General features: G+C 41.9%; 1 protein-coding gene and 1 pseudogene across 1 annotated transcript in view; one reads left to right on the top strand and one right to left on the bottom strand.

Moving 5' to 3' along the window:
• Positions 1-17,901, top strand: part of SERINC5 (serine incorporator 5) — a 102,049-nt gene that overhangs the window by 11,178 nt on the left and 72,970 nt on the right. The window lies entirely within an intron of this gene.
• On the bottom strand, positions 12,008-12,601 carry LOC110122508 (peptidyl-prolyl cis-trans isomerase A pseudogene; annotated as a pseudogene).

The following is a 17,901-nucleotide window of genomic DNA, read 5'->3' as shown; positions in this document are numbered from 1 at the left end:
TCCTTATTTTAAATCTTTTTTTCCTCTAAAATGAGTATTTAAAGTCATTTTATGTCCCACACATTTGGATATGCTATATTTTCATTATCATTCAATTCAAAATATTTTCTCATTTCCCCTGTGATTTCTACTTTGATCTCTGAGTTATTTGGAAGTGTGTTGTTATTTTACAAATATTTGAGAATTTTCCAGAAGTATTTTTGCTGTTGATTTCTAGTTTACTCCTGTGGTGGGCTTCCCTGATAGCTCAGTTGCTAAAGAATCTGCCTGCAATGCAGGAGACCCCGGTTTGATCCCTGGGTTGGGAAGATCCCCTGGAGAAGGGAAAGGCTACCCACTCCCGTATTCTTGGGCTTCTCTTGTGGCTTAGCTGGCAAAGAACCCACCTGAAGTGTGGGAGACCTGGGTTTGATCCCTGGGTTAGGAAGATCCCCTGGTGAAGGGAAAGGCTACCCACTCCAGTATTCTGGCCTGGAGAATTCCATGGACTGTATAGTCCATGGGGTTGCAAAGTCGGACCTGAGCGACTTTCACTTTCTTACTCTTGTGATCAGGGAACATACTCTGTATGTATTTTTCTTTTTAATATCACAGAGTGTGATACATCTTGGCGAATGTTCTATGTGCTTTTGAAAAGAACTTATTTTCTACAGTTATTGAATATGGGGTTCAGGTTGGTTGGTATAGTGCTGTGTTCATCATCTTATCTTACTGAGAAAGGGGCTCATTCTGTCAATTACCGGGAGAAGGGTGTTACATTTTTTTAAACATGATTGTATTTTTGTCTCTTTCTCCCATTAGTTATGTCAGTTTTTGTTTAATATATTTTGAAACTCTTTTAGGTATATATACACATTTGGGATTGATATGTCTCCTTAAGGAATTGATCCTTTTGTAAAATGATCCTTTTTATCTCTGGTAATGCTCTTTATCTTCAAGTCTTTGATGACCATACTACTCCCGCTCCCTTTTTAAATCACATTTTTTTTTAATTTATTTTTTTTTGGTCGTGCTGGATCTTTGCTGCTGCGTGGGCTTTTCTGTAGTTGTGCCTAGCAGGGGCTTCTCTCTAGTTGCACGCTTCTCTTGTTGCGGAGCATGGCCTCTAGAGCACAGGCTCAGGAGTTGCGGCTCATGTGCTTAGTTGCTTCCACAGCATATGGGATCATCCCAGACCAGGGATGGAACCTATGTCTCCTGCATTGGCAGGTAGATTCTTTACCGCTGAGCCTCTAGGGAAGCCCCAGGCTACCCTTTTAACTCATTTGTGTTCTATATTTTAAAATGTGTCTCATAAACAAATGTAGTTGGGACTTGTTTTTTGATCCATTCTGACAGTCTGTACCTTTTAATTGGGTGTTTCAATCATTTACATTTATATAATTATTCATGCTTGAACTTCAGGCTATATATTGGTGGTTGTTTCCATTTCCGCTTCTTTGTTCTTCATTACCTTTTTAGGGGGAGGTAGGGTGGACATTAGGGTTTTCCTGGTGGCTCAGAGGTTAAAGCACCTGCCTGCAATACAGGAGACCTGGGTTCAATCCCTGGGTTGGGAAGATCCCCTGGAGAAGGAAATGGCAACCCACTCCAGTACTCTTGCCTGGAAAATCCCATGGATGGAGAAGCCTGGTAGGCTACGGTCCATGTGGTCGCAAAGAGTCAGACACGACTGAGCGACTTCACTTCAGGGTGGACCTTAAATTTTTTTCAGTATTCTATTTTCTTTATGGCCTTACATTATTTTATTATTTTTTGAAGTTTTTTAGGCTGTACCTTACAGACATGTGACATCCCTAGCCATGAGATCAAACCCGTGCCCCACTATGGTGAAAGTGTGGAGTCCTACCCACTGGACCACCAGAGAATCCCCTTTTATTGCCTTTTCCTTAAAACGCTGCAAAGATCATCATATGTAATACTTTAAAGGATGAGAGTGGGTCAGTTTGCTAGCCTCTAATTCAATTTTTTAAGCAAATGATGAATTAACTGTATTTTCTGCTTTATAAAAGTAATATATAGTTATCATAGAAAATTTGGGAAATACAGAAGAGTACAAGGAAGAAAATGAGTATCATTTATATTCCCACAGAGAACAAACCCTGATAGTTTTTTGTTTTATTTCATTCTAGTATTAAAAAAAAAAGTAAATTAGACTGGGAGTTTCCTGGCTGTTCAGTGGTTAGGGCTCTGCACTCTCACTGTTGAGGGTCTGGGTTCCACCCCTGGTTGGGGAACTACAGATACCACAAACTGCATGGCTAAAAGCTAACTAAATAAATAAAAGAGACAAGATAAATTAGACTAGACTATGCTTTGTGTACTGTTTTATATCCTATTTTCAAACATTATGGACATTTCCACATATGGTAATAATGAGAACATTTTACATCACATTTCATTGATTATGTTGACATTTATTTCACGAATTATCCTTTAGTAAATGTTCAGTATATTAAAAAAATCTTCTTTGTTTTTAGCTACATACCTCTTACTTTAGCATAGAGCCGTGGAAATAGTCCTTCCATAGTACAACATGAATATGCATTCCTAAAAATCACACTCTGCAAAATGGAACGGTAAAAACCACAGGTCTTGTGGGGAAGCTGGGGTTGGGGCACAGCAGCGAATGTTTTGTCAGTGACACATTAAGAATGATATTACAGTTTCACAAATGTTAAATGTTTAAGAGATATATAAATACTATGAAAATTTGGCACTTGATCTTGAAAAGGACCTGAAATTTGCTTGTGGAAGCAGGTGTTGGAAAAGTTGCAGCTTGTGAGTTGTTATGAAGTGGTGGCTGGAGGGTTATCTGAAGTTGGATAGGAAGTTGTAATACCAGATGTGCTTCAGAGTGACTCATCACACACGCCGAGCGGAGGGGTGTGCATCTCATGGTTTCTGTGCAGCTCAGCTGCTGGGCATGGTGTTCTGGGTTAGTGTATGTTTCTCACAAACAAAACTGCACATCCTGTTATGCTCACATTGTTCCTTAACAAGGCAGGAAAAGAAAAAGTTTTCCTTGACCCTCTTAGGGTCTCTTGGCTGGATCTGAAAATTAAATTAACAAGGACAGATTATCACGTGAAAGGCGTACACATTTATTTTATATACAAATTTTGTGTGACTTGGGAGCCCTTATAGGGCTTTCCTGATAGCTCAGTTGGTAAAGAATCCGCCTGCAATGCCAGAGACCCCGGTTCAATTCCTGGTTTGGGAAGGTCGCTAGAGAAGGGATAGACTACCCACTCCAGTATTCTTGGGCTTCTCTTGTGGCTTAGCTGGTAAAGAATGTGCCTGCAATGCAGGAGATCTGGGTTTGATCCCTGGGTTGGGAAGATCCCCTGGAGCAGGGAAAGGCTACCCACTCCAGTATTCTGGCCTAGAGAATTCTATACAGTCCATGGGGTCACAGAGAGTCGGTCATGACTGAGCAACTTTCACTTGGGAGCCCTCATAAGGAAATGAAGATCTCAGAAATAGTGAGACCTACTTTTATATTAGATTGAACCAGGAGAGGCAGTTGTGGAAAAATGACTCAGCTGTGTGGGGAGGTAAAAGGAAGATAAAAATTATTTTAACAAGGTCTCTTTGTAGAGAATTCTATCTGTCTCAGCTTCTTGTTCTTGATGAGAATGTCTTCCTCCTGGTACAGGGAGGGTGTTTCTTGTGTAGGAAGTACATCTCCTCCTTTCAGGAAGAAACATGAAGGTCAGAGTGCCCTCCTTGCACCTGCTCTTTCTCGTGAATCTTAACTCAGAATAATCAGTATGCCAAACTGATCTGGGGGGAGATGCTCTGAACTCCTTCCATATTAATCCTGGTAGAACAAATCTCTATTTTCAGGGCAAGTATAGCAGAACCAAGTATGAAATGCATAGCTCAGAAGCCCTGGATGTGGCAGACCTCCTTCAGGAAGGCCGACCAATTCACATGCCTGTTAGCAGCCTGAGGGAGGAGCTGGCCCCCCGGCTCTCTTTGGACCAACTCCCAGAAAACTGGTGCTGGAAGGGTCTGCTGCTCCTCCTACCCGATTGTGCTCAGATTTCTTGTGCTGTCGTAAGCGGACAACTCTAGAGACGGGAACTTCCTCTCTTCGGAAACAGCTCTGCTTCATTTTAGGGAGCTCTGGTCCAATTCCTCTTCCTGCCAGCCTCCCCAGGCTGAAATGACCCGCTGGCCCAGATCATGGAGAGAGTTGCCGTGGTTTTGTAGAACAGAAGAGTCAGCACTGAAGGCGGCGACGGGCCCTGGTTCCCGGGCGTGGAGGACCGCAGTTGGGTATATGCAGTGCTCCTGGTTATGGAAATCCTCACTGTCCACCCAAACGTTAAACTGAAAATGGGGACATGCTGACAAAGGGGAATTGTACCTCTGGGTATGAGCAGTTTCCGTCAGAAGCCAAATTACTGGAACTTCTGGCATACCCAAATCATTTTTAAGGGTAATGGGCAGGCAATTTGAGATTAGAACCATCCTGGGGAGTTTTGGGTTGCCAGCAAGCCAGAGGAAGTCTCACTGCTGACTGTGAGATTCTGATTGGAGTAATGCCCATCCCTCCTTTGGGAGGTTACCATTCTCAGACACCTTTCGTACTCTGAGTATCTGGTCACTTACACAGTCACCTTCTGGACTTAGATGATCCTTAGGAATCAAAGGAGAGACAGGCCCAGAGCTCAGATCCTCTTCCAACTGCACACAGCTCTTCAGCACGCAGCAGGGGCTGCCGCCGTGGCCTTGCTCAGCCCAGTGCCTTGTACACCGGGTAAATGATGAGAGAGAGAATGGGTGGGTATTGGGCTTTTTTGCTGTCTTTGCAGAGCAGTTCAATGAAGAGCGCTTCCCTTGTGGCTCAACTGGTAAAGAATCCATCTGCAATGCAGGAGACCTGGGTTTGACCCCTTGGTTGGGAAGATCCTCTGGAGAAGGGAAAGGCTACCCACTCTAGTATTCTGACCTGGAGAATTCCATAGACTGTATGGTCCATGGGGTCACAAAGAGTCGAACACAACGGAGCGACTTTCACTTTCCAATGAAGAGTTCCTGGATATAGATTGTTTTTAATTTATTAATTGATTTTATTATTTATTTTTGGCTGTGCTGGGTCTTTGGTGGCGCACGGGCTTTTCTCTAGCTGTGGCAGGCGGGGGCTGCTCTCTCGCTGTGGTGCACCGGACTTCTCAGCGTGGCGGCTTCTCCATCGTGGGGCACAGGCTCGAGGGTGCATGGACGGCAGTAGCTGCCGCAGATGGGCTCAGGAGTCGTGGCACACAGGCTTAGTTGCTCTGTGGCATGTGGGATCTCCCTGGACCAGGGACTGAACCCATGGCCTCTGCATTGACAGGTGGATTCTTTACCACTGAGCCACCAGGGAGGCCCATGGATACAGATTTTAAATATAATCTTATAGCTGACGTTGCACTTTTCTCCCCCACTGCATTTTGCTGCAGTAAAATCAGTTTAAACCTTTTGTCCCCTCTCTTCTCTTAAACTCCCAAGCAGTCATTTGAGTTATTTTTCCATGAAGTTCGGCTCTGTGGATCATGTGCTTTAACAGAAAGCAGTTTTAAGAATGTACTTTCTTATTTCTTACTAAGCCATATAGTTTGTGAAAGTTGCAGGTTGCTGAGTAAGGGGTATTATGCTATTTAGATTGAGCTGGTTAACCAACAAGGCCCTCTATGCAAATTGTTATACCCAGCAGTGGCTTCTGGCTGCAGGCTTTGAAAAGCGTGAAGCAGTAAATTATTTCCTTATGATGGGGTGGGAGGGGGCGGGGAGCAGAGGGATGTGGGTTGTCATGGGATTGTATTTTCTTGGAAGCCAGAGGCCCAGCAGAGCTAAGGCTCTGACTTCACTTTCCTGCTGTGGCGTGGCAGAAAGGAAGCAGGGTGCCGAGTGCTGGAAGGGGATGTTTCTCCCATCCGCCCTTCATTGTGAGACCAGCCATATTTCCAGGTTTTAGATGCCCCACTTCTCCTCCTCCCAGCACTGTCCTGCCATTCCCCCTTCCCAGTCTTTCTAAGACTGAGAGTAGTATAGATGCTTGAGTTACTATAAGCAAAATCGGGAGCTCCTCATCAAAAACAGTTATCAATTCTATAAGGCAATTATTGGAAGAGTTGAAGAAAAACCTGTGAATGATTGAGTTGCACCTTTTGGGAGGAATGATCTTAACTAGTGGGTCCTAGGGGCAGTGCTGTTTGTATTTTGGGTGAAGCAGTTCTTTCTCTTGAGGGAGTCCTGAGCTGGTGTTTATTAATAGTATGCCTGGTAACATGCAGTGTCTAAGCTGAGCCAGTCAGATGTCAATAACACTCAACAGTCTATGTAAAAACACTGCCGCCCCCTTTATTAACAACAACCCACGAAGCCACAGAAGGGTGGGATGGTGCTGCCCAGATAAGAACCATTCAGTGCTTTGACCTTGATCATTTTTTCGTATAGTTTAAAACTGCAGCATGGGCTGGCTCCTCCTTCCTGCAGTGCATATGCAGATAGAAGAAGGGCACAGCAATGTAGATAATTCGACCATCACACCACCTTGGCTCCCGTAATATGTGTTCAAAACTTGACATACACATGGCAGGTTGTATTTTGAGCATAGTTTACTTTAAATGTTGCTTGGAAGTATTGTATGAAAGTTGAGTGTTTAAGCTAGTTAGATAAAGTGTGTTTGATAGGAGAAGGAAAAGCATGTTTTATGGTGAGAGGGTTCATTTAGACATTTTTCCAGTGTGCATTTAGTTGCTTTTTTGTGTAGATAGTCCAGAGGCTGTACAGTTGAGTAGTTAAGAGCCAGTTCTGGTGATTGGCAGCCTGAGTCCAAGGAGACAGGAAACTGAGATTAGTTTGGTTCCACAACAGTTGGTAAAGGATGTAATTTATTTTTATCTGCCCCCACCCACAGTTTCCATATGTAAATGAGGCTTTTCTTAACTAAAATGTACTGAGGTGAATAGAACTAGGAAAAAAAAGTGTGCCACTCATAAAAGTGGATGCCAAGATTATAGTTAAGCTGTCAAATCAGTCTTTGTCAGAGTGCTGCAGCAGGCTGTGGGTTACTAGGAAGTATTGAAAGGGCTCTTTTTGGTACAAGAAAATTGTTAGAGGAAGGGGAGCTCCATTGCTAAGAATCAGCCATTTCCAAACTGTGCAGTCTCAAGAAAACTCAGTGTTGAAAGATCCATGAAACACTTAATGTAAACTTGACAAAGCGTTTGACAGCTGACCAATATTTTAAGAATCACAGGGAACAATTTCAGCTCCAAAGTGCTGGGAATTTGCCCTTGGGGACGCTTTATTCCTGTTTAAATTAACAGGTGTTCAAAAAACCTCATGGTTTTATTTTTATTCTTAAAGTGGAATTGGAGCAGTGCCCAAGCGTTTACTTCTCTGGTGAGCAGAAATATCCAACCTTTTAAAATTATTTGAGGTTTCCTTTTTTCTTTTTTGGGGGGGATACTTGCTTTATTGTTGTTTTTTAGTCTCTCAGTCATGTCCGAATCTTTGCAACCCCATGGACTGTAGCCCGCCAGGGTTCCTCTGTCCATGGGATTTCACAGGCAAGAATACTGGAGTGGGTTGCCATTTCCTCCTCCAGGAGATCTCCCCAACCCAGCGACTGAACCCACATCTCCTGCCTTGGCAGGCGGATTATTTACCACTGAGCCACCAGGGAAGTTCAAATACTTTCTTATTTGCCTAAATATGACTATATTAGATTATTTTTTATTTAAAGAAATTCCTTATAAAAATTAAAAAAAATAATTTTGAGATGTAGTTCACATATATAGCTCATCCATTTAAAATGTTAAAAATTCAGTGTTTTTTAGTATATTCACAGTTTTATAGCCATCACTACAGCCTAATATTAGGACATTTTTATCACCTCTGTGATCATTAACAGTTGTTTCCAGTTTCTGCTCAGACCTCTTCAGAGCCCTGACAACCACTAATTCACTTGCTGATTCGAACGATTTACCTCTCCTGGATATTGTATGTGAATGGAACTGTAAACTTTTACGTGACTTTTATGACAGGTTTCTTTCACTTAACTTGTTTTCCAGATTCATCTGAGCAGTAGTATGTGTCAATACTTCATTCCTTTCTATGCAGTATACTACATTTTACTCACCTATTTTTTCAGTTGGTAGCTGTTTAGATTGTTTCCACTTTATGGCTGTTTCAAATAAGTAGTTTTCCAAAGAGGCTGCTATATCTTATATTCCCACCAGCAGTGTATGTGGGTTCTAATTTATCCATATCCTCACCAACACTTTTTCCTCTTTTTTAAAAAATTTGGATTCTATTCATTCTAGTGTGTGAAGTGTTATCTTATTAGGTTTTGATTTCCCTAATAACTGATGCTGTTGAGCATCTTTTCAGGTGCTTATTGTCCATTCATATTCTTCTTTGGAGAAATGTCGATTCAAATCCTTTATGGTGCTCAATTGCTCAGTCATGTCTGACTCTTTGTAGCTCCACGAACTATAGCCCGCCAGGCTCCTCTGTCCATGGAATTTTCCAGACAAGATGAGTGCAGTGGGATGCCATTCACTTTCCAGGGGGTCTTCCCATCCCAGTGATTGAACTGGGTTCTTTGCTCATTTCTAAATTGGTTTTTTTAAATTTAAGAGTTCTTTTTATATTCTAGATACCAGCTCTATAAGACGTGTGATTTGCATGTGTTTCCTCTCATTCTGTGAGTTATCTTTTCACTTTCTTAATGGTATCACTTGCAGCTTAAAAGTTTTTGATTTTGATGTAGTCTAATGTATCTTTTTTTCTTTTCTTGCTTATGCTCTCTTCTTTCCTCTAAAAAAGCTTTGCCCAACCCAAGGTTATGAAGATCTAGTCCTGTGTTTTCTTCTAAGAGTTTCATAGTTTTAGCTCACAGGTTTAGGTCTTTGGTCCACTTTTCGAGTTCATTTTTTTTGTGTATGGTATAATGAAGAGGTCCAACTTTATTCTTTTGCATTTGGATATCCAGTTCTAGCACCACTTATTGAAAATATTGTTTTTTTCCAACCTAAGTGTCCATCAACAGATAAAGAGATAAGATGTACAACAACACAGATAGACCTTGAAGCATTATGTTAAGTAAGTTAGAAGCAGAAGGCAAATATTGCATGGTATCACTTATACTTGGAATCTAAATAAAATGTCAAACTCACAAAAACAATAGAAAAGTAGTTGCTAGGGGTTGGGGGAAATAAGCAAATGTTGGTTATAGGGTACAGACTTTCAGCTACAAGGTGAATAAGACCTGAGGATCTAATATTAATATATAACATGGTGACTATAGTTGATAACACTCTTATATAACACTATTATATAATTGAAATTTGCTAAGAGAGGAGAACTGAAATGTTCTCACACACAAAAAGATAAATATGTGAGGCAATGGATGTGGTAATTAATTAGATGGACAGAATCCTTTCAATGTATATCACAATGTGCATTTTAAGTATCTTTACAGTTTTGTCAAGTTTATCACAATAAAGCTGAAAAAAAGAAAAGAGTGTCTTTTTCCTTCGTGAATTAACTCAGCCCACTTGGCAGAAATTAATTAACCATAAATTTGGTTTATTTTTAGGTTCTCAGTTCTGTTTTTGAAATTGACCCTATGTTGGAGCAATTACTCATCTGGGGTTTGGACACAGTGGGACTGTTGATCAGTGGGCTGGAGGTTGCAGTTTGGGGACTGATGACCAGTCATTCTTAGAGAGTTGACTCATTTCTTCATGTGATCATGAGATTAAGTATTTACAGAGGTCTAATTATAAGTTACACAGAGTTGTAGTAGATGTTGTTGGAGGCATGAGTGATGGTTTTGTTTGTACAAATCACAAAGTATAAATATTGTGGCAGTAGAAACTGGAGTCATCCCTATATCACAGTTAAACTGTGCTCCTGAGTCATGGAGTTGTCTAGACTGACTGAAGTACCCTTCCTTGCTCTATGAAGCACTAGCCAGTTCTTCATGTAATATTGCCATTTATTAAGCAATAGCTTAATTGGAAAATAAATTTTGATTGGATTTTTCAAAACAATTATTGTTTTTAAAAGTGCCAGTTCCTCTTTTTTCTTTTCCACGTTTAGTGTGGTGAGGCAGTTAAGAGTGCTGACTTTAAATCACACCTGCTTTTAGGGCCCGTCCTCACCCTTAATAAGCTATGAACATGGGCAGCTTATTTCCTTGAGCTAAGCTTCTCATTGCTATGGCGGGAGTAGTAACAAAAGTAAGTGTCTCACAGGCTGGGAGAAGTCCACGTGTGAGAGAGTCCATCCTAGCATTGGGACATGAATGCTGCAGAAGTGGGAGCAGTTCCCTTTGTTGTTGTTTGTTGTTTAGGTAGTTATGAAACGTGCCCTCCCACCCTTCACCAAACACCTTGAGGGATACTGAAATGCAAGGGGGAATAACTTTTTGGTTAGATGTGAGGTTTGGGTGATGGCACTGAGGATGCTGAAGTTGCAAGTTACTGGAGCAGGTTGAGATGCCAAGAAGAGAACCTTACGTTCCCTGTCCTCTGGTCCCTTGTGCAGTGGGAAGGGAGCTGGCAGCCAGGAAAATCTTCCTAAGCATCAGCTCCAGGTTTGAGTTGGAGGATATGAGATGCCAGCTACTTTCTCCAACTAGGTTGAGATCCCAGTCCTATAAGCCTCTGAGCTTCCTTTTTGAGGGCAAGAAGAATAATGTTGGTACCTACAATAATGTTGTTCTAAGTGTTTTACTACATTTTCTGTCCTATGGTGTTGGAACTACTATTATTTCTATTTTGTAGATGAAGTGATGGAGGTGCAGAGATGTTAAGTGACCTTGTATTAGATGGAATGAGCATTTAGTACAAGCTAATGTTGAACACTTTTATATGCCAGGAATGTGGGCTGAGGACTTGGGTCTCATGTCATTCTTACAGATGTCATCATTATTGCTTTGATATGGAGTAATAAGTCTGCATTATTCCACCAGCCAAGAGATTCCTACCTACATTAGGGAGCAAGTTTCTGAACTTTGTTTACTTTTACCCTTGCCTAGTGTTCACTTAAACTATGAATGTTTAATGTGGTGAGTTCAAATTCTTGTTTGTTTATATTGATCACTTTTCAGTTATTTGATAACTTCAAAGGTTAGTCAGAAAACTATTTTGTTTCATGCAGTCTCTGAAGAGATGACCCCTAGTAATTAAATTAGAAGCAAATTTTTTCTTCTATGTATGTGAAGTATTGAGGTTGTATTTTGAAGGAGAGAGGGTCTTCTGAACTTACGAAATTTGCTTTAAATCTAATTTTTGTTTTCTATCTTTTGCTTTTGTATCTTGTTGTGTAATTCATTTGGAAGAGTTTTTTTTTTTTTATTAGAAAGCGTGGGAGGTATTCTAATGTCAACAGCAGGAAAAATGTGAATCATGGAACAGTTTAGAAATGGACATTTTGTGCAGAATCATTGATTGAGTATGCAGGCAACTTAATTTTTTTTTTTTTTAACTTAATGTAATTGTTGAAAGAAGATGGCTAATGATAAAAGGTTTGGATTTTAGTTCAGATTTTAGGCTTGCTGCAAGTGCTGAATTCAGTTTCATTCTATTTTATGCTTAGTGTCTGTTTTTAAAACTAGAGTCCAAAATAATTGATAGAAAATTTTAAACATCAACCCTCTCTGTAGAATATCATTGTATCGTGACTGCGTCTCAGCACTCTTGATGGCCACTCCATCTTACAGATGGCACCACAAAGGTTTGGGTTTGAGTGTTAGGACCTGGCTGGTTGAGTTCACATCTCAGCACCTCTAGTTGCAGCCAGGAAGCCATCGAGAGGACCCAAGACACGGAGGCTGCTAATGGACTCTTCCCACAGTGCTGCTTCATACCATGTGAACTCCCGCGAGGACAACGAGCGTCGCAACTTCCCTTGAACTTGATCTGGTTTTTGTTTGGAATGTTACTGAGTTTCTCCAGTCATTTGGACAACCTTGGTGGATTTATTTATTTTTTGGACAGATAATTGTTTAGTTTTTATTTCATAATCATAAATTTAACTTTGCAGTCCAGCTAAACTTGGAGGGAGATAAGGAAAATATGGAACCCAAAGAACTGTAGCGAGAGCACAAAGATTATGGGATATTTCGAGCATATGGGGGTGAAGGGGTGCTCTCCTGGGCTACAGAAGGAATGGTCTGGTGGCTAAGTAAAACACAAGTCAAATTTATTAGATTTGTCCACAGTCAGCAATGGTGATCTTCTTGCTGGTCTTGCCATTTCTGGACCCAAAGCGCTCCATGGCTTCCGCAATATTCATGCCCTCCTTCACCTTGCCGAAGACGACATGCTTGCCATCCAACCACTCAGTCTTGGCAGTGCAGATGAAAAACTGGGAACCGTTTGTGTTGGGGCCAGCATTTGCCATGGACAAGATGCCAGGACCTTTATGCTTCAGGATGAAATTCTCATCATCAAATTTCTCACCATAGATGGACTTACCACCAGTACCATTATGGCGTGTGAAGTCACCACCCTGGCACATAAATCCCAGAATTATTCTGTGAAAGCAGGAGCCTTTATAACCAAATCCTTTCTCCCCAGTGCTCAGAGCACGAAAGTTCTCTGCTGCCTTTGGAACTTTGTCTGCAAACAGCTCAAAAGAGACGCGGCCCAAGGGCTCGCCGTCGACAGCGATGTCGAAGAAGACGGTGGGGTTGACCGTGGCTAGACAGCAAGGAAGGCTCCGGGGTGGCGGCGTCTGCAAGGCCACCTTGGTGGATTTAAAGCAGACAAGATGGGAGCTAACAATTCCAGCCTCACTCCTTTGAACTGTATCCTGAAAAACTGGGATAGACTTGATCCCCAGAGCTTAAAGAAGACACCCCCTGATCTTCCTAGGGATACTGCATGGCCATGACAGTTTAAAACAGCAACAGGAGAATCTAGTAAGGATTTCATAGAGCCTGAGAGACTTTTAACTGCTATATATTGTCCTAAAGAAGTAGCTGTCATGCATTGCAAAGGGCACAACAGGGACTGGAGTAAAGTAGCCAAGGGTAATCAGTGGGCTGACTGTCAACCGGAAAGGCAGCGCTTTATGAAACCCTTTCACTACAGACACCTTTGATCTGGACAGGTCCTATGAAACAGGAAAAACCACAACATACTGAGAAAGAATTAGAAAGATATGAGAAAAGAGGAGCAAAGATTACTGATAAAGGATGGTTAGAGTTTGAGGACATGGACCACAAACCTTGTCTAACTCAATGAAACTATGAGCCATGCCATGTAGGGCCACCCAAGATGGACATGTCATGGTGGAGAGTTCTGACAAAACATGGTCCACTGGAGTAGGGAATGGCAAACCACTTCAGTATTCTTGCCTTGAGAACCCCATGAACAGTATGAAAAGGCAAAAAGATAGGACACTGAAAGATGAACTCCCAGGTTGGTAGGTGCCCAATATGATATTGGAGATCAGTGGAGAAATAACTCCAGAAAGAATGAAGAGATGGAGCCAAAGCAAAAACACCACCCAGTTGTGGATGTGACTGGTGACGAAAGTAAAGTCTGATGCTGTAAAGAGCAATATTGCATAGGAACCTGGAATGTTAGCTCCATGAATCAGGGCAAATTGAAAGTGGTCAAACAGGAGATGGCAAGAGTGAATATCAATATTTTAGGACTCAGCGAACTAAAATGGACTGGAATGATTGAATTTAATTCAGATGACCTTTATATCTCCTACTGTGGGCAAGAACCCTTAGAAGAAATGGAGTAGCCATCATAAGCAACAAGAGAATCTGAAATGCAGTACTCGGATGCAATCTCAAAAATGACAGAATGATCTCTATTCTTTTCCAAGGCAAACCATTCAATATCACAGTAATCCAAGTCTATGCCCCAAACAGTAATGCTGAAGAAGCTGAAGTTGAATGGTTTTATGAAGACCTACAAGACCTTCTAGAACTAACACCCCAAAAAGATGTCCTTTTCATTATAGGGGACTGGAATGCAAAAGTAGGAAGTCAAGAAATACATGGAATAACAGGCTAATTTGGCCTTGAAGTACAGAATGAAGCAGGGCAAAGGCTAATAGAGTTTTGCCAAGAGAACACACTGGTCATAGCAAACACCCTCTTCCAACAACACAAGAGAAAACTCTGCACATGAACACCACCAGATAGTCAGTAGTGAAATCAAATTGACTATATTCTTTGCAGCCAAAGATGGAGAAGCTCTATATAGTTGGCAAAAACAAGACCAGGAGCTAACTGTGGCTCAGATCATGAACTCCTTATTGCCAAATTCAGACTTAAATTGAAGAAAGTAGGGAAAACCACTGACCATTCAGATATGACTTAAATCAAATCCCTTATGATTATACAGTGGAAGTGACAAATAGACTCAAGGAATTAGATCTGATAGAGTACCTGAAGAACTATGGACGGAGATTTGTGACATTGTACAGGAGGCAATGATCAAGATCAAGAAGGCAAAATGGTTGTCTGAGGAGGCCTTACAAATAGCTGTGAAAAGAAGAGAAGCAAAAGGCAAAGGAGAAAAGGAAAGATATTCCCATTTGAATGCAGAGTTCCAAAGAATACCTATGAGAGATAAGAAAGCCTTCCTCTGTGATCAATGCAAAGAAATAGAGGAAAACAATAGAATGGGAAAGACTAGAGATGTCTTCAAGAAAATTAGAGATAACAAGGGAACATTTCATGCAAAGATGGGCACAATAAAAGACAGAAATGGTATGGACCTAACAGAAGCAGAAGATATTAAGAAGAGGTGGCAAGAATACACAGAAGAACTATACAAAAAAGATCTTCACGACCCAGATAATCCCAATAGTGTGATCACTCACCTAGAGCCAGACATCCTGGAATGTGAAGTCAAGTGGGCCTTAGGAAGCATCACTGTGAACAAAGCTAGAGGAGGTGATAGAATTCCAGTTGAGCTATTTCAAATCCTGAAAGATGATGCTGTGAAAGTGCTGCACTCAATATGCCAGCAAATTTGGAAAACTCAGCAGTGGCCATGGGACTGGAAAAGGCCACTTTTCATTCTAATCCCAAAGAAAGGCAATGCCAAAGAATGCTCAAACTACTGCACAATTGCACTCATCTCAGGCACTAGTAAATAATGCTCAAAATTCTCCAACCCAGGCTTCAACAGTACGTGAACCATGAACTTCCAGATGTCCAAGCTGGATTTAGAAAAGGCAGAGGAACCAGAGATCAAATTGCCAACATCCGTTGGATCATCAAAAAAGCAGGAGAGTTCCAGAAAAACATCTATTTCTGCTTTATTGACTACGCCATAACCTTTGACTGTGTGGATCACAAGAAACAGTGGAAAATTCTTAAAGAGATGGGAATACCAGACCACCTTACCTGCCTCCTGAAAAAACCTGTATGCAGGTCAGGAAGCAACAGATAGAACTGGACATGGAACAACAGTTTGTCAAGGCTGTATATTGTCACCCTGCTTATTTAACTTATATGCAGAGTACATCATGAGAAATGCTGAGCTGGATGAGCACAAGCTGGAATCAAGGTTGCTGGGAAAAATATCAGTAACCTCAGATATGCAGATGACACCCCCCTTATGGCAGAAAGTGAAGAAGAATTAAAGAGCCTTTCGATGAAAGTGAAAGAGGAGAGTGAAAGAGTTGGCTTAAAACTCAGCATTCAAAAAACTAAGATCATGGCATCTGGTCCCATCACTTCATGGCAAACAGATGGGGAAACAATGGAAACAGTGACAGACTTTATTTTCTTGGGCTCCAAAATCACTGCAGATGGTAACTGCAGCCATGAAATTAAAAGACGCTTGCTCCTTGGAAGAGAAGTTATGACCAACCTAGACAGCATATTAAAAAGCAGAGACATTACTTTGCCATGAAGGTCCGTCTAGTCTAGGATATGGTTTTTTCAGTAGTCATGTATGGATGTGAGAGTTGGAATATAAAGAAAGCTGAGTGCCGAAGAATTGATTTTTTTGACTTGTGGTGTTGGAGGAGACTCTTGAGAGTCCCATGGACTGCAAGGAGATCCAACCAATCCACCCTAAAGGAAATAAGTCCTGAATATTCATTGGAAGGACTGATGCTGAAGCTGAAACTCCAATACTTTGGCCACCTGATGCAAAGGGCTGACTCATTGGAAAAGACCCTGATACCAGTAAAGGTTGAAGGGGGTGACAGAGGAGGAGATGGTTAGATGGCATCACCAACTCAATGGACATGGGTTTGAGTGGACTCTGGGAATTGGTGATGGACAGGGAGGCCTGGCGTGCTGTAGCCCATGAGGTTACAAAGAGTTGGACTTGACTGAGCAACTGAACTAACTAACTCAGCACCTCCTGATGTGTGCTCCATCTTACTGATGGTGCCATAAAGTTTGGGTTTGAGTGTTAGGACCTGGCTGGTTGAGTTCACATCTCAGGACCTCTTGATGCCCACTCTGTCTTACAGGTGGTACCATAAAGGTTTGGGTTTCACTGTTAGGACCTGGCTGGTTGAGTTCAGTTCTCGGGACCTTTGGAAAGTTGCTTCACTTCTGCTGACCTGTTTTTTCATTTGTGAAAGAGAGAAAAACTGGAATCAACATTTTTTTTTTAACGTTTTCTCTTTCCATCACTCATTCAAAGTCAGGATAGTTTCTAAATTTTTTTCTGATTCTTAATGTAGTACATTTTCATGCCAAAAGGTTCGGTAGTACTTTCTCATTTGTGAAAAGATGGCAAAAATACCATTGAAAAACTGGTAAATTGTATCGGCATCACAGGATTTGAGGAAGAAATGAATCTATGTTAAGAATTTAGGACCTCACCTGGCACCTACAATACACAATACGATTTTCTACTATAAAAAAAAATTATTACTACCGCTGCCACAACTTACAAGAAAAGTAAACAATACCAACTGCTTTTAGAATGAAGAGGTGTGTGCCCGTCCCCCAGGCAAATGTCCACTGTCTGCTTCATCTGAACAGCTGCCCAGACCCCCAGTGCACTTTATTAGAAGCCCACCTACCCTCTTCTGAACCAGGGCCTCAGGACAGGGTGGCAGGGTTTGTCACGACGCCTTGGTTTGGGGACAGGGCGTCTCGATGGCATCGGACCACACAGAACTCTCCCAACACGTGCAACCCCCCCGGCCCCAACCTGAACTTCCTGTTCTTAAAATACATCTGTAAAAGGAACCACAGCCATACATGAGGGAGCTCATGAATCATGTTTCCCTATCAAAATATCACAGAAATGAAAATGTTCTCATACAAGGCCCTCCTCCCCCACCCCAACCTTCACCTTCATATTTTTCATCCATCAGAGCACTGACTGTGCCAGCAAGTAGGGCAGAAGGGAATCCGAGGGCAGTTCTCCCGGGGGGCATTCTTTTTAATGAAAGAAGTCACTCATGTTGGGGGTGATGTGCCCTCTGCCACAGAATGATACTTTGATGCTGGAGACCGTGGCTGTACTTTCATGTAACAGGCCTCTGGTATGGTGCCGAGTGAGGGTTGGTGAGGAAGATGCAGATCTGATGGGCCTAGATCTTGTGTGCATGACGGTGCTTTAGAGGCTCTCTTGATTTTATGTCTCTGTATGGATGCAGGTGGAAGAGGCTTCAAAACAGTGTACTCCAAGTCTCCTGGGGGTGAGGGGATGTGAAAACAGTTTTTGGAATTCTGATGGGCTTTGCAATCAGAGGCTGAGGTTTCCTCATCTATAAAATGGGGATCGTGATATCTCATAGTGCTCTTGAAGATTGAATCAGGGGATTCCTGGTGGTTCTGTGGTTAGGACTGTGCACTGCCACTGCAGGGAGCGTGGGTTCAATTCCTGGTTGGGGAACTAAGATCCCACAGGCCTTGGTACCCCCTCCCCGCAAAAGGTTAAATCA

This window comes from Odocoileus virginianus, chromosome 6, assembly GCF_023699985.2.
Source record: "Odocoileus virginianus isolate 20LAN1187 ecotype Illinois chromosome 6, Ovbor_1.2, whole genome shotgun sequence".
NCBI classification, from domain to species: domain Eukaryota; kingdom Metazoa; phylum Chordata; class Mammalia; order Artiodactyla; family Cervidae; genus Odocoileus; species Odocoileus virginianus.
The sequence above is the reverse complement of the archived record's forward strand: the minus strand, read 5'-3'. Positions and strand labels throughout refer to the sequence as shown.